This window comes from Chironomus tepperi, unplaced genomic scaffold (assembly GCF_022539635.2).
Source record: "Chironomus tepperi strain 1889 unplaced genomic scaffold, CSIRO-AGI_Ctep_v1 contig_82, whole genome shotgun sequence".
NCBI lineage: Eukaryota > Metazoa > Arthropoda > Insecta > Diptera > Chironomidae > Chironomus > Chironomus tepperi.
Genome location: NW_027226204.1, coordinates 840105 through 861817, shown reverse-complemented (window position 1 = coordinate 861817; position 21713 = coordinate 840105). Strand labels below are relative to the sequence as shown.

The 21713-nt window shown below is 30.2% G+C and overlaps 1 protein-coding gene across 1 annotated transcript in view; it reads left to right on the top strand.

Moving 5' to 3' along the window:
- The window catches only part of LOC139085744 (unc-112-related protein-like), a 72722-nt gene that overhangs the window by 1463 nt on the left and 49546 nt on the right, over nucleotides 1-21713 (top strand). The window lies entirely within an intron of this gene.

Below are 21713 nucleotides of genomic sequence, written 5' to 3'. Positions count from 1 at the left end.
CAAATTTCTAACGTTTTTCAAAAATTCAAATTTTCTAGTTCAATTTTTGAACTCAATTTCATTTCAATCTTTCAAAAACCGTTAGATTCTAAATCTTAAATTTTCATACCTTTTTTCAAACCGATCAACATTTTTACATCCAATTATGCTAAAAGTGTCGCATTACACAATAAAACCACACAGCTATCACATGCCATAGAATTCTAAAGCTCGGGATATTTTTTCAACTTTATTGCTGTTCAGAAATGATTGCCTCATAAATAATGAACCTGTTGCAGAATTATCGTTGTATCTCTAACATAAGTCTTAAGAAGGAAGACAAAATATTTAAGGCGATAGTTGCGTACGTATACATGACATATGTCAATGTACAGTGAAATATTTCTTGAAATTAATTGATGTTTATTCTATATAATAAATGGCAAGTCTCCAAAAAATCGCAGCATGATGTCCATTTCTGTAAATTTCCAATTTTTTAAGTCAATCGTCAATAATAGAGAGGATGTGCTAAAGCATCCGTGACATCTAAATTAATCGTCCAATAGAATTGTGATTGAGTATGTAGACATAATTAAGTCATAGCCGTAGACAATGTAACATTGAGGAAGTATCTATTTACCCAACAATGACACAATAAGACACAAACAAAATAGAATAGCTCAATTTAAAGCCACGATGATTTTTTTCGCAATTTTTATGAGGGTGAATCCACTTCCAATTGTCCAACAATGTCTATTGAGACAATAATAGCACGCACAATATTCCAATAATGCCGACACGATAGTTGCTCTTCTCTAACTCTAACGATACCTAATTTCATGGTCGAAGTCGTAAAAATAAAAATCCAATTAATTTAACGACTGCTGTCCAGTCGACTTCATTTGTTCTTGCTCTTCGGCGCTATCTATTTTATTTTTATGCTGGAATATATTTTTGGAACAATAATTTTTTATTATTGTACTATGATGGGCATCATGTGGTAGCAATAAACTTTAATTCCATCACACAAAAAATGATGGTCAGACCGCGAATTATTCACATGAATGCACTTTCTAACTGTGTTAGACTACAGATGGTCGCGTGGTTGACAATGGGTCAAAAATTAAACAGTTGTCTAGGGTATTATTAAGTTAATCTAAATGCCTGCTTTGTTCTCATAGACGAAGGAGCGTGATAATTTGATTCCATAATATTTTCGCACATGAAGTCATAAATTAAATTAATAATGTCGTGAGTCTCACATGATGATTTCTTTTCGGAGTAATAATTTGTTAAGTAAATTTTGCTCTGTGATCGCTGTTTGACTTGGTTGGATGTAAATTAAGTCATTAATCTTGTGAAAAACGTGTATTTTGGCAGGTAAACGAAATTTTGATTTTTAAACGAATTTTTAGGCTTTGAAAATTGTTAAAGTTCAAATTTTGAGTATCAAATTTGGAATTCTATGAATCCGTTACATTTCAAATAATTTTTTACCGTTAAATTTAAAATTTGTTTAAGTTCAAAATTTGAACCAAAAATTCAAATCCAAAACATCCGTTAAATTTCAAATAATTTTCTACCGTTAAACTTTGATTCAATTTTTAAAAAATTCAAAATCAAGTTCAATATTTGAACATCAAAATTCAAATCTTAAAAATCCGTTAATTTTCAAATAATTTTCTACCGTTACCCTTTGATTCCACTTGACATCATCTTGAATGATTTCATTTGCTTTACAGTAACTTATCACATAACTTCATTATAGAAACAGTAAACAAATTCTTGAAACTCGTAAGAGCAACAATATATTTTGCGAGATGCTGCTTGTTGTAGAACGAATTAGAAGATGTTTTTCAAGATGCTTGATTTAACAGTATGATGTCGAAGAAAAAGAAGTGATTTTTTTTTCATATTAGAACCAGTTGCCAATACATTTAGATACATGTATACAGAAGGCGGTGTTGTTCTCTTCTATAGATGAATATAAAAAATTAATTTCTCAAGTGGTGAGAGGCAGCAGCAGAAAAAAAAATCAGCAAACAAAATTGAAGATTCATAAAAAAAGCGATTTGATGAGCAAAACAAAACACAGCTTATTTCATCTTCTTTCATTTTCATATGTGCAAGTTATTTTAAGAATGTGATGTCACTAATTCCTCTCTCCTTGCGTCTACAGACGCTTTTTGTTGTTTTGCTTGTTTCATTAACATTAAAATAAATATTTTTTTTGGCATTTTCTTCTTAAATTTTCATGTAAAAAATGTGTTAGGAAACCTTGAGAACAAAACGAACCTGTCTAGTTGACAAATATGCTTCATTCATACTTTATAGACAACGAGCTTATCTACAACATCTGCATTTACTATGGGATTCGTTCTCAAGTAATGTGTTAAGTTTGAACATTTCTAAATTCAATGAATTTTTGAGAAGCTCAAGAATTTCTAAGGATTTTTAACGAAATTCAAAAATTTAACGAGCTTTTAAGGTTCAAATTTATTTAACGAACTTCAAAATCATTTCAAATTCAAAAATTTAATGAACTTTTGAGGTTCAAAAATTTAACGATCATTTGAGGTTCAAAAATTTAACGAATTTTAAGGTTCAAAAATTTAACGAGCTTTGATTTTTCGAAATCGATTCAAAAAAATTATTTAAACGATTCAAAAAAATTTAATTAGCAATCTAGACGGTTCAAAATTATTTAACGACCATTTGAGGTTCAAAAATTTAACGAATCGTCAAGATTCAAAATTTTAACGAGCTATTAAGGTTCAAATTTTAAAAAAAAATTTAAAGGTTTAAATTTTGAACTTCCAAAAGATTTTCTTTAAAATTCAAATATTTTCTTTAACAGCTTTTCATTTAAAAATCAGCCCATCATTTATGAACGACCCCGACAGCTTTTTTTAAAAAATATTAATGACTTTACTACACATATAATACAAGAAAATCTCAAGAGCCGTTCCATGTGTCACGAAAAACAATTTACGATTTGTTAAAGGCAGAAAGCGTGATTCAAGTGTCTAAAATTGATGAACTTCTGGCACGAATTTTTGTTATTTTTGTTCCATTCCTCTCCAATTTTCTTCTCCAGTTTAATTAAGTAATGCTGATTTGTTTGATGACGCTTTTAAAGTTAGCTGTGCGATCTTCAATCATCTAGATCTAAATAAAAAATAAGAAGTGCTGTATAGCGCGCGCGGACATGATCGCAAATTACCTTCACGATTTCTTTTTCTATGAGATTATACAGTGGGTGTAAGTCACAACAAAAATATTGTACGACTTGTGGCGTATTTTAAATTTTGGCTGTGCTATTTTTAGTTCCAACATCCATGATCATTCATTTCTTCATCAATATCTTCTCTTTTTTTCACATTTCTTCGAATAAATTTTATAATTTTTTTTTCTTCTGTTTTAATTATAAACAACAAATGTAGCAGAAAGAAGCTTTAATTTAGTAGTAAGCTACACATGTAAAAAAATGAGAATTTTTCTCGGATGTCTGCTTTTACACTTTGGAAATGTATTTCAAGTGTATAATCCCCACACAAAATAACTATATATAAGAACTCGTGAGATTTTTCAAGAGCGTTGGCCGATTTAAGGCATTGCTTGCTAATTTATTAGGTTGATCTGTTTGGATATTTTTCTGGTGTAGTTTCTAAATTAGATGGGAATGTTTTAGATTTGGGAATTTATTGGGTAATGAAAAGTTGTCCTTGATGGATTTTTACTTTGAAGTCGTTACAGGAAATATTTGAATTAAAGAATTGAAGTTCAAAATTTTGAACCTTAAGAGTTTGCAAAAATCTTGAGAATTCAAGTTAAAATTGTAAAGTTCAAAGTTGAGGGTCAAAATTTGAACCTTCGTTAAGATTTTGAATCCTAAAAATAAAGTTCGAAAATTGAACTCTAAATTAGTTCGTTGGAATTTTTTATTTCAAAAATTAAGTTCAAATTTTGAACGTTAAAATGTCGATGAAATTTTGAACTCCGAACGTTCGTTTGAATTTTATAATTCAAAATTTGAAGCTTAAAAATTCGTTAAATTTGAAAATTTCAAATTTTGAACTTATTGAAATTTTGAATTTTGATAGTTCGTTAAATTTTTGAATTTGAAAAATTCATTAAATTTCTCAAAAATTTGTTTATCATCTGAAAATTCTTTAAAAAACTATTCAGCATTAGCGCCACAAACACATACTTTTCTGCAATATCCTTCATACTCAAACATTTTCTAAGCAACATAAGATTTATGACAGTTGTAGGAAATCCCAAACGAACACACAATCGATGAAAAATAGTTTGTTTTCTATTTTTAGACATCAGACTCATAATGTGAACAGAACAGGTACACAAGTCTCCATTTAGATAGACATTAATTTCTCTTTTTTTTTCTTCTTCTCTCCTCTACCGGCCTTGAGTCCTCTCGTGTGTCAATAGTATGACGCTTCTGTAATAAATCTTCTTATGGGACGCCAATTGTACAGAATGCGCCTACGATAAATTAAATAAAATAAGAAAAAAATGGGAATGGAGATAAAAATTGAATTGTGTATAAAGGAAGAACCAACATTTAGACAAATAGTCAATCAATTGAAGTATTCTTTGAAAATCCATAAAGAACCCCTTTGTGCAATCGAGGATTTTTGTGTGTTGCATTAGGGCTTACTCATAAAAATAATATAAAAAGAGAATTGAAACCCCTTGAAGGAATTTTTTTCAAATCTAAAGAACCATAGATAACATGATTTTTATTCTTCTTTTATTGTGGATGCCTCTTGAGTTTATTAGAAAGTCATTTACGTTCGTTTTGAAAAATTTAATGATTGAGTTTGTTTTTTGATGCTGGTTTGTTGATCTAATGCGCATCTTTTAGGCTGGATTCAATTTTGAGTAATACTGCTCAGTAAATATTAAAATGCAATCAATTCTATAATTAAAGATCAAAGATGGCGGAATTTTTTCACTTCAAAAAGTTTTCTTCTCATATTTTCGCCAGTTTTCAGTGATTCTTTGATGTTTTAAGTTTTTCCTGATCAAAAAAGTGGCAAAACTTAATTCATCTGATCCATTTTGCATCAAAAGCCTCAAATTTCAAGTTTTTCCACCTCGAAAAGTTTTTTTCTCACATTTTTGCCAATTAAATGTTTTTCTTTGATGTGCTAAGTTTTTCTGAGTTAAAAAAGTGGCAAGATTTAGGCCACATAATCCTTTTTGAATCAAATATCTCGAATTTCAAAATCCTCAATCTTTTATGTTGTCTCAACCATCCAGGTCAAAATGAGTAAAGATAAAAGCACATTATCCAGTAGGAATAAGCCCTTAAAAAATATAAAATCTCATTTTTATTACTAATGAAAATGTGTGTATGTATATCAATTTCATAGTCATTGTGTGATCACCCTCCCAAGTTGAGAAAATGAACACAAAATGAGCAACTGAAGTGTTTTATTGGATGCGGGTAATTTTGGGAAGTAAAGGAATGATTTTTAAGGTTCCTTATTGTTTAAGGATCACGTTAACGACGTCGTCTGATGATATGGGCTGTTTTCTCAGCATCAAAGCAGTCATTTTAAAAACATAAAGGGCCACATGAAGCGTAAATTGATTGTATGTTGAGAATTATGGGAATTTTGGTGCTATGAAATTGGATATTTTCACTCCTTTCAACTCTTTTCTAATATTAATTTTCGGAATGTATCAAAAAGCATCAATGTCATCATCATGTCAAAGAATCAATGCTCATCATATTATTCATTTATTTAATGAACACAAGCGTTTTGTTAGATTTTCTATCATGTTGAATAGATACAGGAAAGTGCAGTAAATTTATTAGACTATTCACTTTGATGATCACAACTCTAAACGGACGTACACGGAACAAAAAAAAAGGGTTTGGCTTAGTCATGTCTGATATATATTGGAATTGGAATTTCCAAGTGATTTATTCTATTTTTTTGTTTTGTAGAAATGAAAAGGAATTTCTTTTGATTTTTTTAACGTAATTTTCGAAATTGAAAAGGAAGTTATTGGCTACAATTTGTCTGTCTGACTATCAAGTTTGACTTAATTTAAATGGATTTTAATTCGTTATTTTCTAATTTAAAACCGTTAATTTTTAAATATTTTTGAACTTCGTCAATTTTAAAAAGTTTTTGGTCGTTAATTTTTGAATTAGTTTTGATCGTTATTTTTTGAACCTTGATAAATTTGAATCTTTTTTGTTCGTTATTTTTAAATTTCTTTAGTCCGTTAATTTTCCAAAATTTTCAGATCGTCATTTTTTAGCTTTTGAACCTCATTATTTTCAAATATTTTTTGACCGTTATTTTTCAAATATTTTTAGTACGTTAATTCCTTCCTTAATTCTATGCAAACTACATGCGCTTCTGTTTGTCAAGCACAACAAACATCAATACAATTTTCAATTCTCTTTTACAATTTCTTTTGTGGTTGCTTGTTAGTATGTGACATATAGGAAGAATTAATATATTTTTTTTCGGGTGAATGTTTACATGACGGATATTTACATTTTTCAAAGGCTTAATAATAGCATGGAAAGAATAAAATAAAAAGGCAGAAAGACAGAATGAAAAGAAAATTCCAGATTTGTTGTCTAGAACATTTTGTAAACAATTCAGTCAGTCACATAAATGTCTATAGGAGAAGTGACAATGAATAAGTTCTGATAAAATCACCTGAAAACCCTGACAATGACATTAACATTTAATACCTTGAAAAAGAGCACGAACTGCTGAACGGAATATTAAAAATCCATAAAAAATGTTAAAAACAGAGAGAAAGAGAACAAATAATAAAAAGAAATTATTGAGAATAGACAGTAAAAGACGGATAGACGATAGAAGAAGAACAAATACTTTTTTTGAGGCTCTCAGCAGAAACTTCACATATTAAATGGACATAATAAATGAAATATTTCAGTATTAAATGTCATACGGCGTATTAAGCCGTGAAGAGGGTTTTAAGAGATCTTTTTACATATCTGTTATGCTTTATGTTAAAAAATAAATTTTTAATGCTCTTTTTTTAATAAATAGTGACTGAATGATACACAAAAACCAGATAACATTTTTATTTCTCTCACTTCTCTGATTTGTTTTGACAGTTTTTTCATGGAAATATGCTCATGATCTTCCTGCATTTAAACATGCTTATTGACTTCCTTCCGTTTAGTTTCCTTGAATCATCGATTAATCATTGGACTTGTTAGATTACAAGATTAATTGATGTTGAAATTGAGCTGTATTTGTTGAGTTCAAACTGTAACTGACATTTTGGATTTTAATTTTCAAAAGTAGATCAAAATTCAGCAGAGTTCAAAAATTCAAAAACTTTTAAAAATTTGAAAATAAAGTTCAAAGTTTTGGTTGAAGTTCAAATTTAACGAAAATTCAAAATTTAAACGAAAGTTCAAAATTCAAACAAAATTTCAGAATTGATACAAAAGTTCAAAATTCAAACAAAAGTTCAAAATTCAAACAGAAGTTCAAAATCTACATGAAGTTCAAAATTCAAACTAAAGTTCAAAAATGAAGTTCAAAAGCCTTAAAAATTGAACCTAATCAGCCAAACAAAATCAAAACAATCAAGCATAAATCTCTTCTGATCATAAAAGTCACAATATAATAGAAATCTAGATCGCAGACATTTTAATTTAATAATGTATGCAAATCCGTGAAACTCATATATTACCTTTCATTCCCAGTAAACCTTAAAATTCTATAGAATTATAAAAAAATATAAGTAAATACCACAGAAAAGAAGGAAAAGAAAGAAATCTAATCTTCTGGCGCGCAAACTAACCATAAAGCATGCATCCATTACTATTGTATATAAAAGCTGGTAAGAAGAAGAAGAAATTGTTTATTTTGTAAGAATCAGAACCATACAGGCAGGCATAACCGTTGAATATATATATATTTTTATGTATTTCCTGAATTATGTAATTTTCTCTTTAACTTCAATGAGCATATTTCATGTATGTGCACAATGTTTACATACATATTAGTCGGTGAATCTACATGAAAATAGAGTTAAAGTGTGAGAGAAACAAAAATAATATAAATTGAGAATGAAAATGTAGCATGGAATGTGGTATTATGGAAATTAGATATCAGCAAGATCGTTTACTGCATAAATGAGAAGAAAAAATCAATGCACAAGACACTTTCCTATAAGCATAGCAGGAAATGTAGTTGGTAGCAGTGGCGGAGGTTGGGTTTTTGATGCCTTAAGGTAATAGGATTGCTTCTGGTGCCTCAGAGCAAGAGTTTTGCTTCTGGGTCTGCAGTTATTCGAATTTAGTTTCATGGACTGGATGTTGACAATATAAGACTAAATAGAAGTAAACAATGGCTTTGGTGAGCTGGACATGTTATTATAGAGACTGTATTACTCTTGGTATTGGCAATGGGTAAGCAATAGTTCCCTTCAGATGTCATTTAAAGGATGCTCTGGATCATGAAGTCATCAACTGTCATTTTGCACTAAATAAGCCATACACAGCAATTTAAGAGAAGATTCGACCAAATTTTGATCAATTTAGATCAACTAAGACATAATCTAGTCTAATTCACACCCTCCTACCTCCGCCACTGCCCAGTCAAGTCAATAATCCACATTTGACCTATTAACAACATTATTGATAGACTTAATAGCGGAAATTGTATGTAATGATGGTACTTACTTACAGAGCATTCTCTCCTCTTCTTTTATCGATTAGCTGCTTAACAAGACATGCAATTTCCTCATGCCTCACACATAGTATGTGCACATGCATTAATCATAAAAAAAATTTCCCATTGCTACTGACTGACTTCATAAAATAACAAATTTTCATCTATTATTGACCCAGAAATTGCGAGAATCCAGCCATAAATGAGTTAAAGAATTTGATTTCACGCCAAAAATGGAACTGACTGTGTGTGCTTAACAAAAAAATAAACTAAAAATGTGTGTACGCGTCACATGAATGATTATTGGAAACGGTATCAATAAACAGTTGCTTGCTAGCTTTAAACTCTCTCATTTATTGCTTAAATTTGAGAATGGATGATGACGAATGGAAAAAAATAAGCATGAATAATTATAAAAAATGGGATATGAGTGGATAGGACTCGTACACAAATGATTATCATGCTGTAATAGATAATACATAAAAAGAAAAGAAGGTCTTCATCTATCTACTTTTTAAATGAGATTCTTGTCGACAACAAAGATTATTGTAATATGAAGAAGACTATCGCCATTTCAAATTTCGACCGTTATTATTTGAATGAAAAAACGGGGATAAAAACTTGTTACAAACAAAAAATCAATATTTATTCAAATTCTAATGCATGTAGCTGACAATATCAACGGTAAAATATTTTTTGAATTTTCGCATACAATTTCGATTATTGTAATATGAAGAAGATTCATTCCTATTCATGTTGAGATGCTGGCTTATTGTATATGAAATGGAATAAATAGTTAATGCCGCAATTCAACTCTTTTCTTTTTATATTTGCAATCTCATTTATTTTGTGGTCTTTTATGTTGGATGTGGGGGATTGTGAGGAAGTTAGGTCTGTTGGGGATTTGAATCTGTTACAAAACCGACTTTAGTTGAATTTGGCTTGGAACTGAAATCAAGTAAACAGCTTTGTCAAATCACATGCTAGGTTACGACAACTACCGTGTCACGTCACACACTAGGTGTTGTGTCATGTCACATGATAAATTTCATGTCACGTCACTCGTTAGGTTTCGTGTCACGTCACGTAACATTCTAGGTCACCTAGGTTTAGTGTCACATAACATACTATCTGTCGTGTCACATCACATACTAGGTGTCGTGTCACATCACATACTTGGTGCAGTGTTACATCGCATATTATCTGCCGTGTCACATCACATACTAGGTTTCGTGTCATATCACAAACTAGGTCTCGTGTCACAGCATATGCTAGGTTTCGTGTCATATCACATTATTTCTCTCGTTTCACATCACATGCAAGGTGTAGTGTCACATCACATACTATCTGTCGTGTCACATCACATACTAGGTGTAGTGTCACATCACATACTATCTGTCGTGTCACATCACAAACCAGATCTCATGTCACATCACATACTAGATCTCGTGTCACATCATATGATAGGTAATGTGGGTTGTTGTGTCTCGTACTCTAGGGACAATTAGTGTAACATAACTTACGCACATACCCCTTCTTTATGAAAAATAAAGCCAACTTCTTTCGTCGATTAATACAATACATTGAGGTTTAAGATCTTTGAAAATGAGAAGCACTGAGGTTAATCTGAATGTTATGAATTACATTATCCTCAACTCTTTTATGTATATCAAGTCATGGACATATTATTTGCATGTATGCTAATAACATCGAACAGTCAATTCGAAGCTTGACAACGGATAAAAAGTGCTTACTAATAAAGTTTGGCGCCATAAATATGTATGTGCACACATTTTATTTATTAATACAGATCATCATTTGCTGATATAATCATAATTCAGTAAGGCACTTGAGTATGACATGTGAAAGCGAGAATGGAATGCAATTTTAATAAAATGAAGTAACATCATCATCTTGTCTGTCAATCACCACTAAGTGGCCTTATCATACAATTAAAAAGCTAACTAACAATTGCTTCTTTTTTTTAAGACCGTCCCGCATAGTTAGCTTCATTAAGCTCTTCTACATTCTTAATATTTAATGGAATAATGAATGGGAAAGCGGAACATAAATTCTTAGAAATTTTCGCATGCATAGAGTAGGGGCAATTATGCTGGAATGAGAATGTTTTTCAATCTTCTTTAATTATGTGCTGTCATTCGATTTTATTTATGTATGCATATTAATAAAAAGAAGAGTTGCGTCATAAAATTGATGATGCTGGATTAATGTTAACGAGTTGTTTTTGTCATGAGATAATGAGAATCTGGGGCGGAATTAGGATGTCTTATTAACGGAAAGTGAAGATTTGAATTGAGAATTTGAGGCAAATTTTCAGAATTAAGTTCAAAATTAAACGGAAGTTCAATTCTTAATCAAGTTCAAATTTTTAACTCAATTATCAACAAAAATTCAAAGTTTAAAGAAAAATCAGGAATAAAGTTCAAAACGCAACAAACAAAGTTCAAATGTTAACGAAAGTTCAAAATCAAAAGATAATTGAAAAATCAAGTTCAAAATCAAACAGAAGTTCAAATCTGATCAATATTTCAAAATTCAAAAATTAAGTTCAAAATTAATTGGTTCAAAAACCGATTCAATTCTTAAAGAAAGGTCAAAATACAATCAAATGTCAGAAAACGAAATTCAAAGTTTAACGAAAGTTCAAAATTTAGTTCAATTCTTAATCAAGGTTCAAAAGTCAGTTCAAACTTTAACGAAAGTTCAAAAATTCAAAAACAATTCAAAATTAACGTAAATTCAATTCAAAGTTCAAAACAGAATTTAAACCTTTTGTGCCACCTAAATGCATCCCTTTCAATTCCTAGAAATTCCAGTGGTTGTAAATATTACAAAAACATTGCATAAAGCAATTACTGGCACTTCTCAAAATAGACACATGCACTTGTATGCCAAAGGTTTGTTCCTTTTATTCTCTCCACATCCACACACAAAAAGATGAAGTCACTGTCGCCAAAAAAGTTTTCTGTGTGAATTTCTCGGAAGGTCATTGTTCCCCATATTCGGCACATCCATAAAGAAATAAGGAGTGAGAGGCAAAGTAATCTTAAGTTGCATGAAAAATTCTATAAAGAAAGTTGGCAATTGAGACAATGTCATACAAACTACTGTGTACAGTACAAAAGAAATCTCCTACTTAGCCGCTTTTGAAAGGCTTCGGATTTTTCTTTTAGCACAAAAAAATTAATTTTTTTAAGCTGTAAGCTACAAAACTGATTAAATTTCAATTTTACGATGGTGATGAAGGCACAAAAATATTTTGCAAATGAATTTTGATATGTTGGAATTCAATTTTATAGCTTCTTTTTCGACCTGAGAGCAGAATGAAGGTGATAACGAAGAGAAACAAGATTTTCAGGTTCCTTTTTGGACTACAAAAATAAAGTTTTTCTCGTCTTTTTATGCATCATTGGCATGAGAAGTATCTGGGCGGTCGTCAATAAAATGTAAATGCGAAATAAACCTGATATATATTTTTTTTTTGGGATATTTTTTCATGCATGCAAAATTAAAATTAAAGAGAAACGAGAGGCGCAAAATGATTGAGGGAGATAATGAAGCAATCAATTTTCTTAATTCACGTAGAAATTTGTTTACTTCATTTCAGGCTTTATTTTTTCAGGCAAAAGATTTTGCGTGATTAAAGACTTGAGTTGCTAGGTCTTGGGGAATTTAATTTAAAAGTTCAAATTTACTAACGTATTTTTGGAATTTGAATTTGAAATTTATTATGAAACTCAAAATTTCAAAAGACGTATTTTTAAAAATTCAAAGAATAACTGATTCTAATTCAAATTTGTAATTCAAATTATAAAAATTTCAAAGGTTTAACGTATTTTAGAAATTCAAATTTAATGGATTTTAGAAGTTCAAATTTTAAGAGATTCGAGTTCAAATTTACCGTATTTTTCAAATTCAAATTGTTGACCCGTTTTAATACACTTTAATTAAGAGTCTAGTCTTTAACGTATTTTTTTAAAAGTTCAAATTTCTTAGGGCTCAAAACCGAGCTATTAAGCTACATTTTAAAAATTCTCATTGAAGTTCAAATTCCTCAAAGGGGCAAATTTTTAAAATCAAAATTACAACTCAGCAACTTTGGTTAGAATGCTGTTTATGATATTAAGTGAGTAAATAAAGATGTTTATCAAATGTCAACTGAATTAAATGTCAGTTTGAAAATGATTGAATTTTAAAGAACACGGATTATTCAAGTAAAAATTTTCAAAATTCAACCAATCGGTGGAATCACCGATCTCCTTCAAGCACATTGAAACCTTCAAATTTCATCTCTCAACATTCCGACATTCCTCCAAAAAATGCACAAAAATTCACTTACCTCATAAACATCGCAAAAAAAAATAAAATCAGACATAAAGATAATGGACGATGAGCACACAAAAAAATGCACACAGGCACATTTAAATATTTTCATATTACACTCGGTTCTTTAAAACAAACACTGCAAAAAGACACCGCGAGTGAATTTTTTGGTTCTTTTTTGACTTCTTTTTATTCATCGACCTTGAAGTTGCTGCCTAAAAAAAGCGTCGAAAAAGAAATGCTTCTCGTCATTTGTGTATGTGATTCCTTTACATTAAGGCTGACTAATGTTGTCTGTGTGTAGATGTATACAGCCTTGACTGTTACATCAAGTTTTATTCGCAGTAAATATATGATTTTTTTATTTTTTCATATCATTGCCTATTTATGGAAATTCGAGTTTTTTTTGTGAAGAATATGAAGCACAAGTTGTAGGCAACATAAAGATTTTGACCGTTTTGTACGAAAAAAGCTGTAAAAAATCAACATCACATCATCTTATGAAATGTCTCACTGTGTCGAATGCAGTGCGACTGTAAATGGTTGTGCGGTTGGATATATTGTAAATTATGAAAATGGAATAGACTTGCTGACTTTCCGGAATTGCATATTACACTGCTGCCAGTTTATCATTACACAAGCTGTATTCTCAATGTCGTGATGAATTGGTTTGTGCTATATCATATAGTGACTTATTTTGGCGACTATCCACATGATACTAATGTATATTTTGATATTTAAATAAATATATATTCATTAGTCAGTTTCCTGCACCAAAATGTGTTCATCACTCACAAAAAGTCTCGAAATTCGTTTTCATTTGATGGCATTCTAAAACGACACTGCATGCGATGATGTGTACTGTGCCAAGAAAAATTTAAAATTAATTTTATGATGATTCTGCATGGCGAAAAAATATATAAAGTTAATAAGATAAATCAAGTTGTGACATTTGTGTTTGAATTTAACAAGTAATAAAGTCGTCAACACAATGAAACGGAGAACGGGTTCGGGATGATTTAGAATCATTTAATGAATTGACATTAGAAAATGTCGTTAAAATCCGTTAAATTTTGAAATTTTTGAAAAATTTAACCCAATTGAACTTGAGAAGTTCAAAAAATTTCAAGCCGTTAAAATTTAAATTTTAAAAAATCGTTGAATTAAATTCTAAATTTTTTGAAAATTGAACCTAATTGAACTTGAGAAGTTCAAAATAATTTAATCCGTTAGAATTTAAATTTCAAAAAGTCGTTAAATTAGTAATTAAAATGCGCTTACAAAATCATGCCTGACTATCTTCATATCACTGTTTTCGCAAATTCAGTCGTGAAGATTTATTGTTTGGATTACTAATTAAATATTTGACACCGCTTAACTGCATGATTTGCTTTAATATTCAAATTAACAGACATCTAGACAAGTCGTGTCCTGGAAATTTATTCCAATTCACTCTCAATGTTTAACCAAAAACATGTTCATTGATGCCAATTTAAATCATCGTTGTTTTACTTCCTCTTCGTCTTGTGGCTTTCCATTGAACTGCACAAATGTATCACGTCCTAAATCTTTTTTTGCAAAGCTTAAACATGTCATGATCATATTTATTTATAATTTGAAAATAAATATAAAATTGAGCTTGCAAACACTCATTTCTTTATCTCTTGCTGACTACACTGAGTCTCTGTTTTGAGAGAATTTCCATATTTGAACTTGACATTGGAATGTGAGGTTGAAAACGTAACACAATAAATGAATAAAAAATAAATGTTAATAGTCATGTTTGATCGAGGAACATCAGCGCATTTCTGCCTAGCAATCAGGATTTAACCATCAAATAACAGCGAATCGATTATAAAATTGAATTAACGGTCAATTTGTTTTTGAAAATAAACGGTCAAAAAATTTTTGAACTTTTCAGGGGAAAATCACTTTGTTTTGAATTCAATTTCAAAATCCATCTTAAAGCATTTTACCTTAGAGCCAAACCATTCAAGCCATAACTCGAATACGGACCTAATGCTTCAAATCCAAGCTCTCAATCAAGTTCCAGTGCTGAGATTTCGCAACTTACTCAAACATCCAGTCATCCTGCTGATCAAAGTGAAATTCTAAGCCTCAATTTTCTAAAATGCGTTAAAAAGAGTGAAATAAAAAAATAAATTATATTGCGAACGACCTCCATGAGGTATCTACTTTACTTCATGTACACACATATAAGCCATACATCTATAATGGGAAATTTCATCTATTGAATGTACAGTTGGATATTGAAGCAGTTAGCTGCCGGATTTTTTCAGTAAGAAATTCACTCTGGATGTAATAAATGATGATTAACATTACATGTAGTTATTGAGCCTTAATTATTCAATTAAAGTTGGGGGATTACCAGTAATTGGAGTTCGCACCTTTCTTTCACTTCTTGTGTGGCGATTTTAAGGTCATTAATTTAATTTCACATTAATATCACGTATGTGGATCGGAACCACCTTTAAAAACAAAATTATTCATTTATTGTCATTGGTGATTGATTTTTTTAGATTTTCTGATAGTATAAATTGCCATTATATACAGTACGTATGGCTGGATTGTACATGAATAATATTAAATAATTCATGGAAATTTAATTCAGTTTGGGTGGTTCGCAATTCAACTTGATTGTATATTACATACGATATTATCATTTATTAATATCCCTAGTTTCATAGTTAACATTGTAAAATGAGATCAAATAATGGCGGTAATTGTAGGCTTTTTATCATTTTATGCAATAAATATGCAGATGGTGTAATAATGACACATGTTGCAAATTTTACGCTTTTGATAAAATCAACATTTATAGAAAATTATGATAAACAACAGTCGCATTGATATGCGTCAATAGATAAGCTGTAATGTACGTGACATTAATCATGATTTTAATATTTTTCTCTGAATTAAAACGCAATTTGTCTTCTTAACGGAATTTTAATTTTTAAATTTTCAAAATTCACCACATTCGTAGCCAACTTCATGATGATTTTCAAATTTCAAAAATCAGTTGAAAATTTCTTTTGTTTACAAAATTCCCAAAAAAATCAGCATTACAAAAATTTATTAATTAAAGCATATTAAGCCTCAATTCATCATGTGGAGTCAATTACTGAGAAATTCTACATCAAGTATTTTCAATTGGTGCAATCAAATAAAGCTACAACCACAACAATTAATGATCACAGCACAAAGAGGATTAAAGCAAGTCGGAAATTGTAAAAGAAGATGTAAGGATTGTTATTTTGTGACACGACAGGAAAGGTTGTTCATTATGTGTAAATCACATCCTCGACATAAGCAAATGTCCATGAAGAAACATCCAAAACATACTTGGATACTTACAGATGCAACTCAATCAGTCAGTAGAGATTGGTAAAGATTGTTAATTAACTAATTTTGATGAATAAAGGCTGTGTTGAGATTCAACAGTTTGTTTTGGATGATAAAATTTGTGAGTTTGGTGATATTTTTGAGATCCAGTAAAGATCCAGTGAAATTCATAAACACGAGGTAAAAAGTAGTCATTAAGCTTGTCAAACAGCAGCAAAAACACTAATGATAATCATAATCAGCCAAATGTATTTTCGTTGAATTAAAGGCGATAGCATTCATTATCATAATTTCGACATTAAGTTCAAATAGCAACAAGCTATAATTACATCATGTCTTCCTTATGCAATAAAAATTATTTCATTAAATCTACATCATTTCCTTAAACTGGATGAGGCAAAAAAACTACATTTTCTCCCTACATGTGCAATCTTTTCCCATAAATGAACTAAGCGATATTAAGCCTGTATATTCATTTTGACAGATGACTAATTGCAAATAATTGCATTCATTTTTTTATATACACATGATAATGATAATGAATGTCTCACTTTTCCTTGTACTTATTGCACATTTCACTTTCATGTGCTTAAAAAATGAATTTTGCACTTGTCATGCGGATAAAATTTATAGCTGCAAAATTATAGTAAGAACGAAAGTTATGAAATGATTCACTTCTGTAGAAACTGTACACGAATTCTCACAGTTTATTATAGCTGACTGACGATACATTATACATTCGACCTATCTATGACGTAATTTGCAAGTCTGGAAAGAAATTGTGCTTTGTAATATTGAAAGCTGTGTGGGATCATTCGTTGATGATGTGAACTTCCTGTAAAATTGAATTGGAAAATAACGGTTAAAATAAATTTGAAAAATAACGGTCAAAAAATGTTTAAAAAGTAAAGTTCAAAAATTTTTTTGAAAAAATTCAAATAATTTGAAAATTAACGGTTAAAAACTATTTGGCAACATGAATATCAATTCTTTTGATGGACATTATTTGAGTACGCACTCCAATTGAACAATAATTGAATAAATCATTGTCATCATCATTATTGTATTCGATACATGAGCGATTGAATAAGAAATAAAAGAAAATTTGCGATGATGATTATTCTCGTTCATTGACCACGCTTCATAAATGTAAATGGCAACAAAAGGCGATAAAACTGTTTCTGTTTGTTTGTGGCAGTGATTCATAATATAAATTTACAATGAATTGTGACGCTCTCGGAAGGAATTTCTTTCTTGCACATAGTTTTTATGTATGTTCAGCAAATTCCGGTTAAAAATGGAACTGCTCATGAGTCATGCTGTTTATAGACTTTCGTTTTTTTTTATTCTTCCTTCATATTAGCGCGCACACATCCGTTAAATATTATTATTATTACTCAATTTTATCTTTGTGCTGTTCTATGAACTGCTTCTGACTTGAAAGATAACAGACATGAGCAAATATTTCGCACATTTAATGGTATTCTATTGAGTGATGTTTTACTATCTTTTTTTGTGGTGTGTTCGTTGATGCTGTCCATAATTTATGTGCTGGATCTCTCCATCTTTCGATATCTTTGTACTGGATCTCACTGGATCTATTGCATTTGTACTTATTAGAATAATTGAAGTGTTTCCTGATTTTTGTTATATTGTACTGTGTTAATTAAAGTATGAAATGCATGTTGTGAACCATTTGATTACCTAAAACATCAAGAATAAGCTAGAAAAGGAAGAATTAATTATTGTAAACAAATTTGAAAGACCTGAAGTTGGCTACAGAATAGTCAGTTCAAAATTATTCAAATGTATTTATAACGGACTTTTGATGTGTAATTTTTCAGAAATTCAAAAAAGCAAACATTTACACCTTATAGACACTCCAGATGCTGGACAGACATAATAAGCAAATAAACCCATAAATTGTTCCCATTAAAGTTTATTTTCTCACACTCGATTGCACATCATATGGAATTGTACATCGACATATCTTCGCGGTTTTATGTTACACTCATTTTGACTCGTTCATTCCTCCTCTTATGCCTATTTCAATGAAATTGTCGCGACAGTTCAAGTGGAAAATAATCTCTTTTTCGCTACTTGAGTCAATCATACATAAATTTGCCAATACTTTAAGAATATTAATTAATTTAAATAAATATTTAATTGAGAGCTTTCAAGAGTTGTAATTGACATAAGCATTAAGCCATTGTTGCTCATTATCATCTGCTTTCAGGCGCGCGGTAATTGGAAGTCAAATAAATGTGAAATGTTTACATTTAAAATTGTTTTTTTCTTACAAATGTCTATAAGTGACGATATCTATGCTTGCTGCTGCTGCCCGGGCATTTGAACATTTGAAAATTAAACAAATAATGTCTCGAGGCTAGAAACAAGGTGTGCTGTACATCCACTCAAAAAAATAGTATTTTTTGACATTTATAATTCCTTATTATGCTTCAAACTTCCCCCTTTTCTCAAATTGAGTTGTTTATCAAAAGTTCATGACAAAAAATAGGTAAGAGCTGAATAACATTTGCCTTAATTTGTCACCATACTTTTTATTTTGCAAATAATACACAATCGGAATCGATTGTGTGGCTTTCTGCAATAAAAATGTGCGTTTAGCATTACAATAGATTAATTGTTTAAATGTCATATGGAACTAAATAGAAATGAGGGATGAGACACAATAAAAAAGTGGAAATTACGTCAACTCCTATAATTGTTCCTTCATTCCTAAAAATAGCACAGTTTACACTGAAAGAATAAAAAGAACAGATTTTAGTTTACATGAGAAAGTATTGTGGGACGTAAGGCAATAACTTTGATGTTGTTTTCGCCAATTTGAGCAGCTGAATAACAAATTTATTGGAGATAAATATTGTGATTTAATTCCGAAAACTGATTTTGTTTGTGCAAATGTCGAATGTTATCGCTTGAAATTCAAATTCAGCTTCGTATTAGCATTTTAAATTTTATTATTGACAAAGATCCAGACGATGAACTTTTGGATTTGATTTGTGTACGTGATTTTGTGTTTTACATATCAAAACGTACGTACTTTTACATTTTACGTACGTACTTTTTACATTTCACGTGCGTATTTCTACATTTAACGTGCGTTCAATTTACGTAAACTAAATTGCGTACGTAAAATACGTAAAAACATTCCAAATGTCAATCTTCAAAGGAATTCCCTCCCATATATCCACAAAACACAATTTTCCATCAGTGTATAGAATCCAGAAGATCACAGAAACAGTTAAAGAAATTTCCGGAAACACATGTTGGTGTAAGAAGACACCAAACAGCACCCAATAATCCACAAGAAAAGGAAACGAAACGAATTCATTTTTTTTTTTTAAAAAGAACCTTTAAAGATGTGATTAGAATTTATTTTAACAAATTTCATTTACTGTTGTACGCGCGAGGCAGTAACACTTTTTTCCTGTCGCTTCCATTATGATTTGAAAATATGAAAAGAGTGTTGATGAAGAGAGAAAATAGACAATTAGTGTGGGATTGGTTCATTCAGAATTTTTTATTATCATGTTTTTGGGGGTCTTTGATTTTAATGAAGTTGATTTTGAAGAAATTTCAAAGATTGCTTTTAACGGAAATTTTGAATTTGAATTTAGAATAATTGTAAAAGTAACGGTCAAAAAAATATTTGAAATTCAAGATTTTTTGAATTGATTTTTCTAAAATGAATGATTTATTGAAACCATAGACCCCCAAACATTATTAGATGATTCATTTACACATTGAAAAATAAAAAGAATTTAAAAATAGATTTTAAAATGTCTCAAAGAAAAAAGATGAAAAATGTTGTGGATTACAAAGTCTAACTCTTTCGACTTGAACCGGAATTGTCATTCATAAACGAAAAAAAAAAGAATCAAAAGACATGTCATCAGGTTCTTTATGAAATATCTCATAAAGTTAGTTATTTCATTTATTTTGTTGTAAAATAATTTATGATCGTCGATGTCAAAGAATAAGCAGATGTCTGGTAAATTATGTCCTCACTTTGCTACAACTCTTGCGTTAAAAATAATTGTCAATGAACAAAGTTGACTTTGAGAAAAACTTGAAAAAAAAAGTGTTAAGAAAACATAATTTTTTAATGTTTACTGACATTTATTGTTGTTTGCAGCATAATTCATCATAGGATCATAACAAAAATATATAAATTGACAGATTTTTATGGATTTTCAAGATTATTTTCAATCTCTTCTGTGTTGATTCCTTCATCTGGATTTTCTTCCTCAACATCTGACAACTTTTGTTCCAAAAATGATGATTTAATGTCCTCTGAGTATGCTAGCATGTCCTCGGAGCATTCTACTTCATATTCCTTCATGGCTTCTAGTTCCAGCAAGTCAAAAGTGTCTCTTGACCACATTAAATCGCTGTTAGGACTTTGAAAAGAGATTTCGTTGAATGATCGGTCGGTGTAGATGTCGTCGATTTGATCATCTTCGAAAATAAACTCACAATCATCTCCATCTCCGCTCATTTTGAATATTTTTGGATGTCTTTTGGAATTTTCGGTCTGATTTGATTTAAAGTTGTTGAAAAATTGAATTTTTCGAATTTCAAAGATTTCTGAGATGATTTTATGAAAAATTTCATTGTTTACCGAGAAAATGGATCAAAAAGAGCAATCATGGTGCTAGACATGGTACCATTAACATGCCCAAGTAGGGAAAAATGAGTTAGAACTAGAAATCAACTAGAAATTAGCTTAACATCAAATAATGCATCTTTGTTTACTCGAAGTGACGATGTATCGATGCATTAACGACTACGTAGTGCTGCTCACAATACACTTAAGTGCAATAAACACTCTGTAATGTCCCTCACGTGCCTCAATATTCCGAGAATATCAATAATTTACCAAGAACTCAGCCTTATCAATTCTCATGAAGAAATCAAGTTTACTCAATATTTATTGACAATAAAGACTCATTGATGCATAAAATATTGAAGTCAACAAAAAGTGCAATAAAAATTTCACATCGCGGCTCAAAAAGAGAGCCCTTACGCAACGACAATAAAGAATTCTTTTTTTTAATGATTTCTGATAAAAGCAAATAAACAATAAAAAGGCAATGAGGCGCATAGTATGTTTATTAATAAATTCACAGCGTATACACAAAGTAAATAACGCCTACAAAATTTTTTTTATAGAAAAGGGATATGAAATTATGATAGCATTTGATGACGTCTCTTTCATAAAGGATTTCCGGTTTTTGTGTGTTGAAATTTTTTTTTTTTCTGTTTGTTTTTCTGAGTTGAGAAAATTTTTATTTTAAA